The sequence below is a fragment of the Bos taurus genome, chromosome 4 (assembly GCF_002263795.3).
Source record: "Bos taurus isolate L1 Dominette 01449 registration number 42190680 breed Hereford chromosome 4, ARS-UCD2.0, whole genome shotgun sequence".
In the NCBI taxonomy this organism is placed as follows: Eukaryota; Metazoa; Chordata; class Mammalia; order Artiodactyla; family Bovidae; genus Bos; species Bos taurus.
This window is the reverse complement of record NC_037331.1, coordinates 69,313,646-69,326,078: the sequence shown is the minus strand read 5'-3', so window position 1 is coordinate 69,326,078 and position 12,433 is coordinate 69,313,646. Positions and strand designations below refer to the sequence as shown.

At 41.8% G+C, this 12,433-nt stretch overlaps 1 long non-coding RNA gene across 1 annotated transcript; it reads right to left on the bottom strand.

The window, feature by feature from the left end:
* Window positions 1–736: 736 nt before the first annotated feature.
* On the bottom strand, window positions 737–12,027 carry LOC101903616 (uncharacterized). The gene is made up of 3 exons (XR_806182.4): window positions 11,224–12,027; window positions 7,781–7,859; window positions 737–7,540 (listed from the first exon to the last, which is right to left on the bottom strand). It is a non-coding gene; the product is annotated as an uncharacterized lncRNA (long non-coding RNA).
* Between the last annotated feature and the right edge of the window lie 406 nt (window positions 12,028–12,433).

Below are 12,433 nucleotides of genomic sequence, written 5' to 3'. Positions count from 1 at the left end.
AAGACAGTATGCTCCAGGTCCCAGAGATATCTGATTTGGGCAAGAGCTTAATGGTAACATAGAAAATATTTTTTTCCCAAGAACATTTGAATTAATTCACTCTTTACTTAGTAAGTGTGTTGTACAGTTTGTGTGCTAACCCTTATACATTGACAGTAACCATGGAAAGTTCTTTTATGTGTACTTTCTTACTATAGGGGCCTGGAGCTGGTGTGAAAAATATGTTTCCTGTCTTTCTTGGACTTAGTAGCACACATATTTTATAAAAACATTTTGAGAGGCATTAAGGAGCTACAGTGTGTGTGTGAGTTTATTTTATATGCATGAACAAGAATTCAATTCAGGAAACCTGAGATAGATGGAGAGGGTTTTGCAGAGTCAGTACTGTGTTCCACACTGATTGCTATCAAGAAGCAAGCCCAAGGTCTAATTAACCCTCCTCAAATGGAACTAAAATCAAAATCCACCAGAAGATAAGGTTCTTTTAACTTCAATCCCATGTTGCACATACCAGAGAAGCTCAGAAAATACTGTGTGGAATCTGCCATGTACAACGTATGTGTGTGTGTTCAGTCGTGTCCAACTCTTGGTGACCCCATGGATGTAGCCCGCCAGGCTCCTCCATCCATGGGATTTCCCAGGCAAGAATACTGGAATGGCTTGTCATTTCCTTCTCCAGGGAATCTTCCCTACCCAGGGATCAAACCCTCATCTCTCACACCTTTAGCACTGGCAGACAGATTCTTTACCACTGCACCAACCTTGACTCCAGAGAACACAACAGGCATATCTATACAGGTTTAGGATCTGCTTTTCAGTGTACATAAATCTTTTGTTTTGCAATAAATCACAGGCACTTGTAAACATGTTCTAGTGTTTTTATGTTGTCTTCTCATCTGATCAGCAATTCCACACAGTTTCATAAACACGAGAATGCAAAGCTGGGAGTGTATACGTCAGCTTTTCTTGTGTCTTTTTTTTTTTTTACATATTGTGGGCAAGCATATTGATTCTATATTGAAGGAACAAGTTCTTGGTTCTTTTTTTTTAATTTTATTACATCTGGTTTTATTTTTTTTTTTTTTTTTACTTTACAATATTGTCTTGGTTTTGCCATACATTGACTTGAATCCGCTCCCCTCCCATCTCCCTCCCCATTCCATCCCTCTGGGTCATCCCAGTACACCAGCCCCAAGCACCCTGTCTCATGCATCAAACCTGGACTGGCGATTCATTTCACATATGATATTTTACATGTTTCAATGCCATTCTCCCAAATCATCCCGCCCTTGCCCTCTCCCACGGAGGCCAAAAGACTGCTCTATACATCTGTGTCTCTTTTGCTGTCTCGCATACAGGATTATCGTTACCATCTTTCTAAATTCCATATATATGCATTTGTCTAGTCAAGGCTATGGTTTTACCCGAGGTCATGTATGGATGTGAGAGTTGGACTGTGAAGAAGGCTGAGCGCTGAAGAATTGATGCTTTTGAACCAACCAGTCCATTCTAAAGGAGATCAGCCCTGGGATTTCTTTGGAAGGAATGATGCTAAAGCTTAAACTCCAGTACTTTGGCCACCTCATGCAAAGAGTTGACTCATTGGAAAAGACTCTGATGCTGGGAGGGATTGGGGGCAGGAGGAGAAGGGGACAACAGAGGATGAGACGGCTGCATGGCATCACTGACTCGATGGACGTGAGTCTGAGTGAACTCCGGGAGTTGGTGATGGACAGGGAGGTCTGGTGTGCTGCAATTCATGGGGTCGCAAAGAGTCGGACACGACTGAGCGACTGATCTGATCTGATCTGATACTGTATTGGTGTTTTTCTTTCTGGCTTACTTCACTCTGTATAGGTTAAAGCATCTGCCTGCAATGCGGGAGACCTGGGTTCAATCCCTGGGTCGGGAAGATCCCCTGGAGAAGGAGATGGCAACCCACTTCAGTATTCTTGCCTGGAGAACCCCATGGATGGAGGAGCCTGGTGGGCTACAGTCCATGGGGTCACAAAGAGTCAGACATGACTGAGCGACTTCACTTTCACTTTCACTTTTCACTCTGTATAATAGGCTCCAGTTTCATCCACCTCATTAGAACTGATTCAAATGTATTCTTTTTAATGGCTGAGTAATACTCCATTGTGTATATGTACCACAGCTTTCTTATCCATTTGTCTGCTGATGGACATCTAGGTTGCTTCCATGTCGTGGCCATTATAAACAGTGCTCCGATGAACATTGGGGTACAGGTGTCTCTTTTCAAGAAATTCGGGTTTCCTCGGTGTATATGCCCAGCAGCAGGATTGCTGGGTCATATGGCAGTTCTATTTCCAGTTTTTTAAGGAATCTCCACACTGTTCTCCATAGTGGCTGTACTAGTCTCCTCCCTCCCCACAGCACGACTGAACAAGTGAACCTAAAAAAGTGACCACCACCGCCCCCCTTGTGTCAGGGTTGAAATTAGACACTGAAGAGACTAGCAAACAGAAGAAGCTAAAATACACAGAGGGAACCACTTTGGAAGCGACAGGTGCAATAGATTAAAACCCTGTAGTTAGCACCGTCTACATAGGAAGAGGCCTATAGCCCTTGAGAAGTAGAAGCCGGACCAAGAAACTATCTGAAAATGAACTGACCCCACACTGTCGGCAACAGCTCCAGAGAAAGTCCTAGATATATTTTTACTGTTATCATTTTTTTTAATTTTAAAGTTCTTGGTTCTTGAATCACAAAGACAATACAAAGTCTTGCGATGAAGAGTGTGGTCCTGGGACTAGCTGCACCAGCATGACCTGGGAGCTGGTTAGGAATGCAGAACCTTGGGCCCCACTTCATACCTCCTGTGGCAGAACCTGCATTTTTAAGAGATAGAGAATGTGGGTGCACACTGAGGTCTGAGAAGCACTGCCATAAGGGACCCAACTTAGGGAGTGGACTGGAGGAAGTTAAGTAACATGTGACCTGCAAAGACTTGGAAGCTGGATCCGTTTTAGCCAAACCTCGGGATTTCTCCAAATCCAGGAGCTTTCAGCTGCCTTAGATCCTCATTGCTTTGCTCTCTTTCCACTGGAGTTTTCATTGATAAAGTTGTTGCTATCTGATACTTTTCTCCTGACAGATCAGGAAGATGCAATTCTTTTCTGAAGGCTGACAATTTTTGCCATGCATGCACATTGTCTCCTTAGTTCCCTTGGAGGATCTCTGAAAGCCAAGACCATTTAGTCTTTCTAGACTAGTCTTCTAGACTGGCTCTTTCTGGTCTTCCATGAGAATCTGTATATTTCAAAGTGGTTGAAGACTGTCCAGTCCACCTAGCACCTCTCAACTTTTTGAAACTCATGCCTCATTTTGAAACATGTAAAGATTCCATGTCATATTAATACTATTCAGTGAAAAAAAAAAGCAAAGCCCCCAAGAGTATTTAGAATATGCTACCCTTTGTGTAAGAAGGGAATAAAGGAAAATACTCAGATGTCTGATCACTTGGGCAAAAGAAATACACAGGGGATAAATCAGAAACCAAGGATGTTGGCTACCTACAGGAGGCAGGTGGGATGGGTGGAGAGAAGAGGGGGATTTGAGAGGATGGGAGGGAGAAGGGAGCCATCCTTCTCTGAGAACATCTTATGTACAATTTTGACTCTTAGGTCATAGTAATGCTTCCCATATCCCCTAGGTGAATAAATTAATAATTCAAAGGAACCAAGATGTAGGGGGAACCCAAACTGGGATACAAGGACTAACACATGAATTAACTCTATTGCATCCAGACTGGATACTAAGGCTAAAGACAAAAAGAACTGTGTATAAATGCTGTGTTTCTTTCTTTCTTTTTTTTTTTTTTTTGCCTGTGCTGGGCAACTTGCATGATCTTAATTTATCAAACCCAAGCCCTTGGCAGTGAGAGTTGAAAGCCTGGAGTCTTAACCACTGGACAACCAGGGAATTCCCTCACTGGTTTTTTCTTTTCTTTTTTTTTAATAGTGTTTATTTATTTACTTTTGACTGTGCTGGGTCTTGTTGCTGTGCATGGGTTTTCTCTGGTTGCCTTTCTCAGGCTCCTCATTGCAGTGGCTTCTCTTGTGGGCTTCCCTGGTGGCTCAAACAGTTAAGAATCTGCCTGCCATGCAGGAGACCCAGGTTCAATCCTTGGGTCAGGAAGATCCCCTGGAGAAGGGAATGACAATCCACTCCAGTGTTCTTGCCTGGAGAATTCCATGGATAGGGGAGCCTGTTAGAATACTATCCATGGGGTCGCAAAGACTCCAACATGACTGAGAGACTTTCACTTTCTCTTGTGGAGCACAGGCTCTAAACGCCTAGGCTTCAGTAGTTGTGGCACAAAGGCTTACTTGGTCCGAGGAACGTGGAATCTTCCCAGACCAGGGATCAAACCAGTGTCCCCAGCACTGGCAGGCAGATTCTTAACCAGTGGATCACCAGAAAGTCCCAATGCTAGCTTTCTCAGAGGAGTATGGGTTAGCAGGTCTGGAATTGCTTTATGTATATGGTGGAATTGAACAAGTAAGTAAATATATTGTAGACAATGAGACCTGGCTTTTTACTGTTGGAGACTGACACTACAAATAAGAAGAGGAGCCAGTATAAAATGAACCCTGGAGTATTAGCTTGGAATCGTAAGTATCAGTATAAATTCATGGTTTTTAATATATATACAGAAAGAGAGAGGCAGGGGTTAGATATGAGGGCCTAAAAGTATACCACCCCAATGATGATGAGTACATCTACAACCCAAAGCTCTATCTCTATACACTAGTCTCCAATGAAAGGTCTCAGGGCTTTTGGAGAAGTGGTTGATTCCCAACCAAGGTGTGGAATACACAAGATGAGCCTGGAGCATCCTGAGGGCCAGAAAATAGGAACATGCTCCAAAAAAAAGATGAGTCTGTTAAAAAAAGACCACAGGAACTATGAAGGAGACAAAAGCTGAAACAATCTGAGCAACAAAATACTTAACATTAGAACTGAATTCTAACCTAGAATAAAATTAATACACACAAAACAAATATCCACATTAATATGATAAGGAAATAACAAAACATATATACACATAACATAAAGTTTACCACCATAACCACATTTAAGTGCAGTTTTGTGGCATTACGGTCACTCACACTGTTGTACCGTCATCCCCACCTCCATCTCCAGAACTCTTTTCATCTTGCAAAACTGAAACTCTACCTGTTAAGCAGTAACTCCCCATTCTCCTCCAGTAACCACCATCCTGCTTTCTGCCTCTATGGATCTGACTGCTCCGGGTACCTCATCTAAGTGGAATCACATGGTATTCGTCCTTTTGTGCCCAGCTTATTTCACTTAACGAAATGTCCTCCAGGTTCATCCATGCTGTAGCATGTGTTAGACTCTCTTCCCTTTTTAAAGGCTGAATGATATTCTGTTGTGTGTATATACTACACATTGTTTATCTGTGGACATGGGTTGCCTCTAGCCCTTGGCTGTTGTGAACAATGCTGCTAAGAACATATGAGATCCTGCTCTTATATTTACAAATTCTTCACTAAATTATCAGATGTTTACAATATCTCCTGGAACCTGGGATCATTATTACATTCTTATTTTCCAGATGAGCATTCAAAGTTTCATGGTTACTTCGTGGCAGAGCAGGGTGTGGAATGCAGGTTTTCCAAATCAACAGTCCTTTTAAAATTTTTATTTATTTTGGCCAGTTTCAGCTAATGATATTCTTTTATTTCAGCTTTTACATTCACGAGTAATTTCAAGCATACAGAAGAGTTCAAGGATAGTGTAAAGTACTCCCAATTCACAACCATTAACAGTTTGTCACTGTGCCAGTTACCAATGTATAGCTGCTCTTCTCCAAAATCCTTGAGTGCGCTGTCTGTTGTCCTGGAACTGGATGCCTCTTGATGGTTCTCTGTTGCCAGCTGACTCCATGCAAATCAACAGTTCTTAACTTCCAGTTCCATTGACTAGACAAGGGAGACCATGGATATTGTTCCTTTACTTTTCCTAGGAAAAGAAATACTGCCTAGAATAATCTCCCTCTGGGAACTTTACTGGATAATAGAGAGAAGGACAACCACCCTAGATTTCCAAAACATGGGCGTACCATTACTCTGGCTTTCCAAAACAATCTAAAACATGTTCAGGGGGGTCAGAGTGAATATGGCTCTTCTACTGTGAACTCTTTTTTCCTATTCTGGGAGTGTCTGAGGCCTGGGGTGACAAGGTGAGGGGGGTGCATCCCCTAAACCCACAATGATGGGGGATGCTTCAGAATTCTAAATCAGCCCCCCTAGACACCTCCGTCCATAGAGATCAGGGCATCTTATGCCCACAGGTCCCTGGCTGGAATGTGAGGGGAATAAAAGGGAGACCTAGGCTAGGAGGGTGCAGTGGGACAGCATTCGCTTCTGCGGTAACTGGTACTCAGAGCCAACCCACTGTGCCTGGCCCACAGGAAATGCTGTCTCCAGCCTTGCTGAAAGGCACCAGAAACATTAACTGCCTGCAATTTTGACATGTCAGATATTTAATAAGGAACAAATTAGCACTTGGGTCTTCTTTTTTTCTGAGACAATCCAATTTCTATGCCAGGCACCAACTTCTATATTTCAAAATGCATTTTTGAAGGTTAATTAGAGAAGAGGCAGAGATAGTGTTTTCCAAGAGGGATTTTTCTGGTTCCTTCCAGGTCTGTGGATAGCAAAAAAAAAAATAACTTTCAGACACTGTAAATTGAGTATGTGAAGCTGTGAGAATAAACCCATCTCATTAGTCATCATGTCAATTACAGTATCTAAGGAACAATTTTGTAGCAATAGCATATTTATTTGATGTTGTGAAAGCTACCTGGACCCACAGTTAGGATGGTATTTGCTCTTAATGCTCCGAGTACCTCTTTAACAAAATGGCACTCCATAAAAATTTAGTGTGTTCCTACTGTAATTAAATGGCCCTCGTCATTTTTGCATTTATGATATAAACTATAATGGCTGTAAAATCCTGCAATTAACTTTGCTTGCGCCAACATTTCATACTTGAGAAATTCTCATTACAAATTTCATTACTGATTCACTTATCTGTAATTTGTCCTATGTAACCTAAAGAATATTAACAAATTTAGAGTCACTTTTGCTCTATTAAAAACTAAATATAAAAGTCTTTCACCTAGCAAGTCAATCTTGATATTGCAAATGGTGAAAGTCTGGTATTGAGAATGGGAAGGGAAAGAGACCACATGCTTGAGAAGAGTGGGGTGAAAATGGAGGGATGTAGGTTGGGCGCATTTGAGCTCACCCACCTTCTCAGCGAGAGGCGCGATTGGCCAAGTCCCAGGGGAAAAGCATAGTGCACATGGGGAAATGGCAGGGAAGGGAGGTGAAGAACTGGGGTATCACGTTCAGGTCTGGGAATTCTCTCCACTCTGCTCAGTCTCTGTCTCTGGTGTTCCTTTCTCTCTTGGGGGCTGAGTTGGCTGGAGCAACTCCTGAAGGGTTGTAACTGGCTCTTTTGCTCAATGGCTTTGGTTGAAAGCCTGTTGAAGAAACTTTGTCATTACCAGTGGAGAAATGGAAAAAGAGTTCAACAGGGGAGGAAAAGGTAACTGGGAATATGCCACATGCATTTCAGTTTTCCATCTTGCAGGGCACAGATTGGTTTGCGTTAAGACCTGGAGAAACTTTCTACCTCCTCTCTCTCCACATACCCCTCTGCCCACTTTTTAAAGCAGAAACAAATCTACACTCACCTCGGAGTGAAATGAAAGTTGACTAACCTGGTGTGCCGAAACTGGAATTCTAGTTCTCATTCTGTCACCTCTGCGCTGAGTGACTGGGACAAGCTTTGTGACCTGTCTGAGAAAGAAAGGGGTTTCACTAGAACGACCACTGATATTCCCTAAGGTCCCCCAAGGACAGTTCATTTCCTCATGGATTAAACCCAGAACCTCTCTTCATCCAACAAATGGATGGGTGACCCTTGGACCAGAAGCCCTGGGTTTCTGTAACAGTGATCTCCACCACAAGCGGCCTGAGTCAATATTTCCCCCCCAATAACATCCTATCTCAGCATTTCACTGCCTTCCATAACTGCATTCATTTTATTCTAATTTGTAATTAACTTTTACAAAATTAAATTGGAGATAGAAAATTACTGTCCTGACATAAATAATCCTGCTGCTGGATGTGGCAGTGTTAACACAATCAACAATACAATTCATAAATGAAAGAAATGTTGTCATACTTATTACTTCTGTGTGCTCCATCTTTTATAGAATATTACAGTGTAAATTGAAATTTTATATGATTTAATAAACCTCAAAAAGATATTATGGCCAAGTAACCGCATCACTGTAACAAATTGTCCGCCTCCCTCATTACAGAGCTTTCTCCTCACTCGGGGCTCACAGCCTCATTATCAGAGCAGTGTCTTTGACAACCCAGAGCCCATTAAAAACACCTTGAAGAAAGGGTACCCCGTACTGTGGAGTTTCAACATCTATACCAGGCTGGCATCCTTAGGACGGTGTTATAAAATGAGGAAACAGGGCCTTCCATTTTTCATCCAAGGAATCAAGCAACAAGCACGTGATCTGGGACTGTAAGCCAGCCCCGCCACACCCCCTAGGTGACCCAAGCCTAGTGCGGCAGGGGCACAAAGACGCTGCTGTCAAACAATCGAAGGACAAAAGAGAAGGGGGTTTGTTACCCTGCAACTCTTTAGCTGGCTTTATAGGGCTACTACTTTAAAGTTTCTTTGTTTTCAGAGCATCAGAGCTCTGCTTGTTGCTGATTGCCATTTTTCACAGGCTTCTGCCTCAGCCAGGAACTCATTAGGGTGGCGGCAGACAGACAGTGGGCAGAACGGACCAGCAGTGCGATTCCAGCCCGGTCTCCCCCCTTGGTGCCCGTGCTTCCCCCCAGAAAAACCCTGTTTTCCATTTTGGCACGAGGGAGCTGAGGGATGCAAGTGCTCCAATTATATGCAGTGGTTTTCTCCGCGCCTGGTGTGATGTCTGTAGCTTCCAGCTATGTGTGGGATACACTTGCACTGGAGAATTTAATGACTTGTTTTACTGCTGCCTGCCATCAATATTTATCTATATTAACTGAAGAAAGGCATTACTCGAAATGGCGTTTCACACCTCTGAGCATTATACAGTAATTCTGAAGTCGTAAGTTGTACCAAATTCTATGGGCAAACACAGACATACAGTGCGAATGGAAATAACCCAACTCGAGGTTTTTAAACTTGAATTGTCGGCAGCAATCTGGGAAACCAAAGGCAAAATTATCTGAGTTGCTATAGGTGAGAATGACTGGGTAGAAAGCAATGGAAACAATCTTTTCTCTGCACGGTTTTTCTTGAGTTAATAAGAACACCTCACAAGTATATAAAATAGAGAAGAAAAGTGCAGACAAGGCAATGAGACAATGCAGATGAGACCCGGGCTTATTTCCACCTTTATCTTTTAAGCAAGCAGGCCTGGAAATCTCCCTTCCCTATTTCCCCTTATTCTGCTTCCACCCTGGGTCAGCTTTCTCACTCTCTATCCTCCCTGTCAGAGAGCCTTCTCTGACCCCATCTTATCATGCAAACATTTCCTGGTTTGCTTCTCTTCAATGTATTTGTTGAATGAATGTCTCACTCACATGATGGTTTATGCCCTTGCTTACTGCCTGCCTCCCCACTAGCCTTTAAGCTTCTTGAAGGCAGAGATGAGTCAGACCGACTCACCGTTCTGCCTCCAGGAAGGAGCACAGGTACACGGTGGTGGGGGCCACCTTGCACTTGCAGAGTGCATTATCTACCCTAGAAGACCACAGGCTTGACCACAGACCACAGTGGCTATTTCTACTGTCTGTACAGACCACATCATTTTGAGTCAACACCTTTAAAAAGATCATTTCAACATCTCATGCTTGAGCTCTTCTCAAAGACCAGAATTTTCAAGCGTAAAAGGATGTAGAAGACCAGTTGGGCCAATCTTTCACTTTACAGAGGAAAGAACTTAGTTCTGGGGGAACTGGGAGACTCATCCAAGGTCATTTGATGCTTTGCAGTGGCAGGAGAAGCTTCAGAACCTGGGCTTCTGACAGCCTTCTGGTTCCAGCTCTCTCTCTACACAGTTTTACTCTGTCTCCAAAGTTATATTTTCCAGCCAAAAGCTTCTACAATGGCTTGACTTTCACATTCTGGTCTGAAATGTACATCTTATAATTCTCCCATCTTAAGAAATTATGTTTATGGGACATCTGGGCAAGAGAATTAGTCCTCAATTCATAATAGATAAGGTTTACATTTTTAATAACGGAATTTGAACTTCATAGAAACTTTATAACTGTACTACTAGCCCAACATACTTGGTTTTATATTCATCCAAAATTACTCACCCAGCGACTTTCTACACTTTGGAAGAAATACCAGACTTGGAAATAGAAATAGTGAACAGAAGGACACACATTCAGGGGGAGTTTGATTCCCAGTCTCTCTGAAGTTGTAAAAGCCTGCTGCTATTTGGTGTATTCCATAAAATAGGACTGACACATAATTTTTTTTAAGTGTTAAGTGGAATTAATTTATTTTCATTTTAGAGCTTGGAAGCACTCCTTGAATTAACCAGAGATACCCTGGAGAATGAACTACAAGGCTGAGAATCACTGAATTAAGATGCCGAAAGCAGTAGGTAAGACCTTGTATATATCCATCTGCATTCAGGCATGAATCTTAGCATGACTTATAAAGTGATTTATGTTCCTTAAATAAATAGACAGGCATATTTAAAAGGGGTTTAAAAGGTGTCAAGAAAAAAAAAACTTCAGAAAACACTGGTGCTTCTTGCTGTTTACAGAAAACAAGGGGAGATGTAGGTCTAATTTCATGCCATCCTAGGCACTAGTACTTGTAGTAAATAAAATTATATACTAAAATAAAATCTTTTATTTCAATTATATCTGCTTATCAACTAAGTTCTGAATAAAATTAATTTGCTATTTATTCACTAAAATTATTTTGTGCTATTTGCTTATGTATCTTTGCTAAATAAAGAAAAGCATGGCTCATAATATAGGGCAGAATCTTTGAAAATGGAAAAATATGTAAAGCTTTCTTTTAACATCAAATCAATATCTCATTTTCTTAGTGATTAATTCAGAATGAGCATCCAGCTCTTAAGGTTTTAACTAATGTATATCTCAATCTTTTATTTACTCTTCATACCTCCAAAACAGGATCATTTCTGTATCAGTTGATCACGTTATTGATATTCCCTGTATTAGGTCAGTGGAACCTGCAGAGATGAGAAAACAGTTTTAGGTATCTTGAAATCAGGGTACAGAAATTTTCTTCATTCTTTCAGGCTAACAAGCAGTGACAAGTATTCAAAGCATCAAACTGTCAACTCTGGGACTTCTACTGTCGTCTGCATCATAATCTATTTCTTAGTAACACTTGGTCTGAGCGGCAGTAATAGAATTAATTATACTTCATTTTGCTGCCTTTAACAGTATTGACCAAATTTAAGAACAAATGAGAAGTGCTTATCAAGCTTGAAGAAAATAATCCATCAGTGGCACAATTTAAATTCTCTGCAGTTCTCTTATTAATCAAAGTAACACTTACTATCCTATCTCCACTTCCCATTAACAGTCATTAAGCCCTGCTGCTGATTGAAGCAATTTCTTTAGGGATCTCAACCTCATTTTTAAGAGAACCTACTTTAGTGGAAAACAATATCATATAAGCACGGCAACTTAAAAGAGAAGGGAGAAGGTTCTTCAATCATGTTCTGACCTTGATATTTCTCAGTGGTGTAAGTTCGAAAAGTACACAACTGCGAGCTTAGGAACTTCAGGAGTGAATGGCTGCCCTTGCCCAGCACCCGAGAGAGGCACAAATCCAACAAGCAAGGCATGGACTTGGGTTAAACACCTTGCCAGCCCTTCTAAGCTACTGGGCCCCCGGCTCATTCTTTCACAGGGTCAGCTGCATCTCAGACACAGGGAACACACTGAGAAGGGCCTGCCAGGAATACCTTGGTCTTGACTTGTGGCTCTGAGCAGGTGCATGGTGGAGACATAAGACATCTGGAGTCGCAGGATGTTGAGTTGGAGGCAATACTCAGCACTACTAACCTGCAGGACCTTGAGGAACTAGTTTGTTCTTTCTGTCTTCATTTTTTCTCTGAATAGAAATAATAATATCATCTGCTAGATGTACTTTTCCAAATTGCTGTAGAAAGCACATCAGAAAATGTATGTGAATATCCTTTGCAATTGATTAACACCTTACAAATGTGAACAAGTCAAGTCCTAGAAGTCACAGACAGTGTTTCGTTCAATGCTCTCCCCAGGTCCTTGCCCAATGCTTATCTGTAGTAGGTGCCCAATTAAGTACTGAGTTAATGCTAAAGAAGATATTTCCAAAAGTG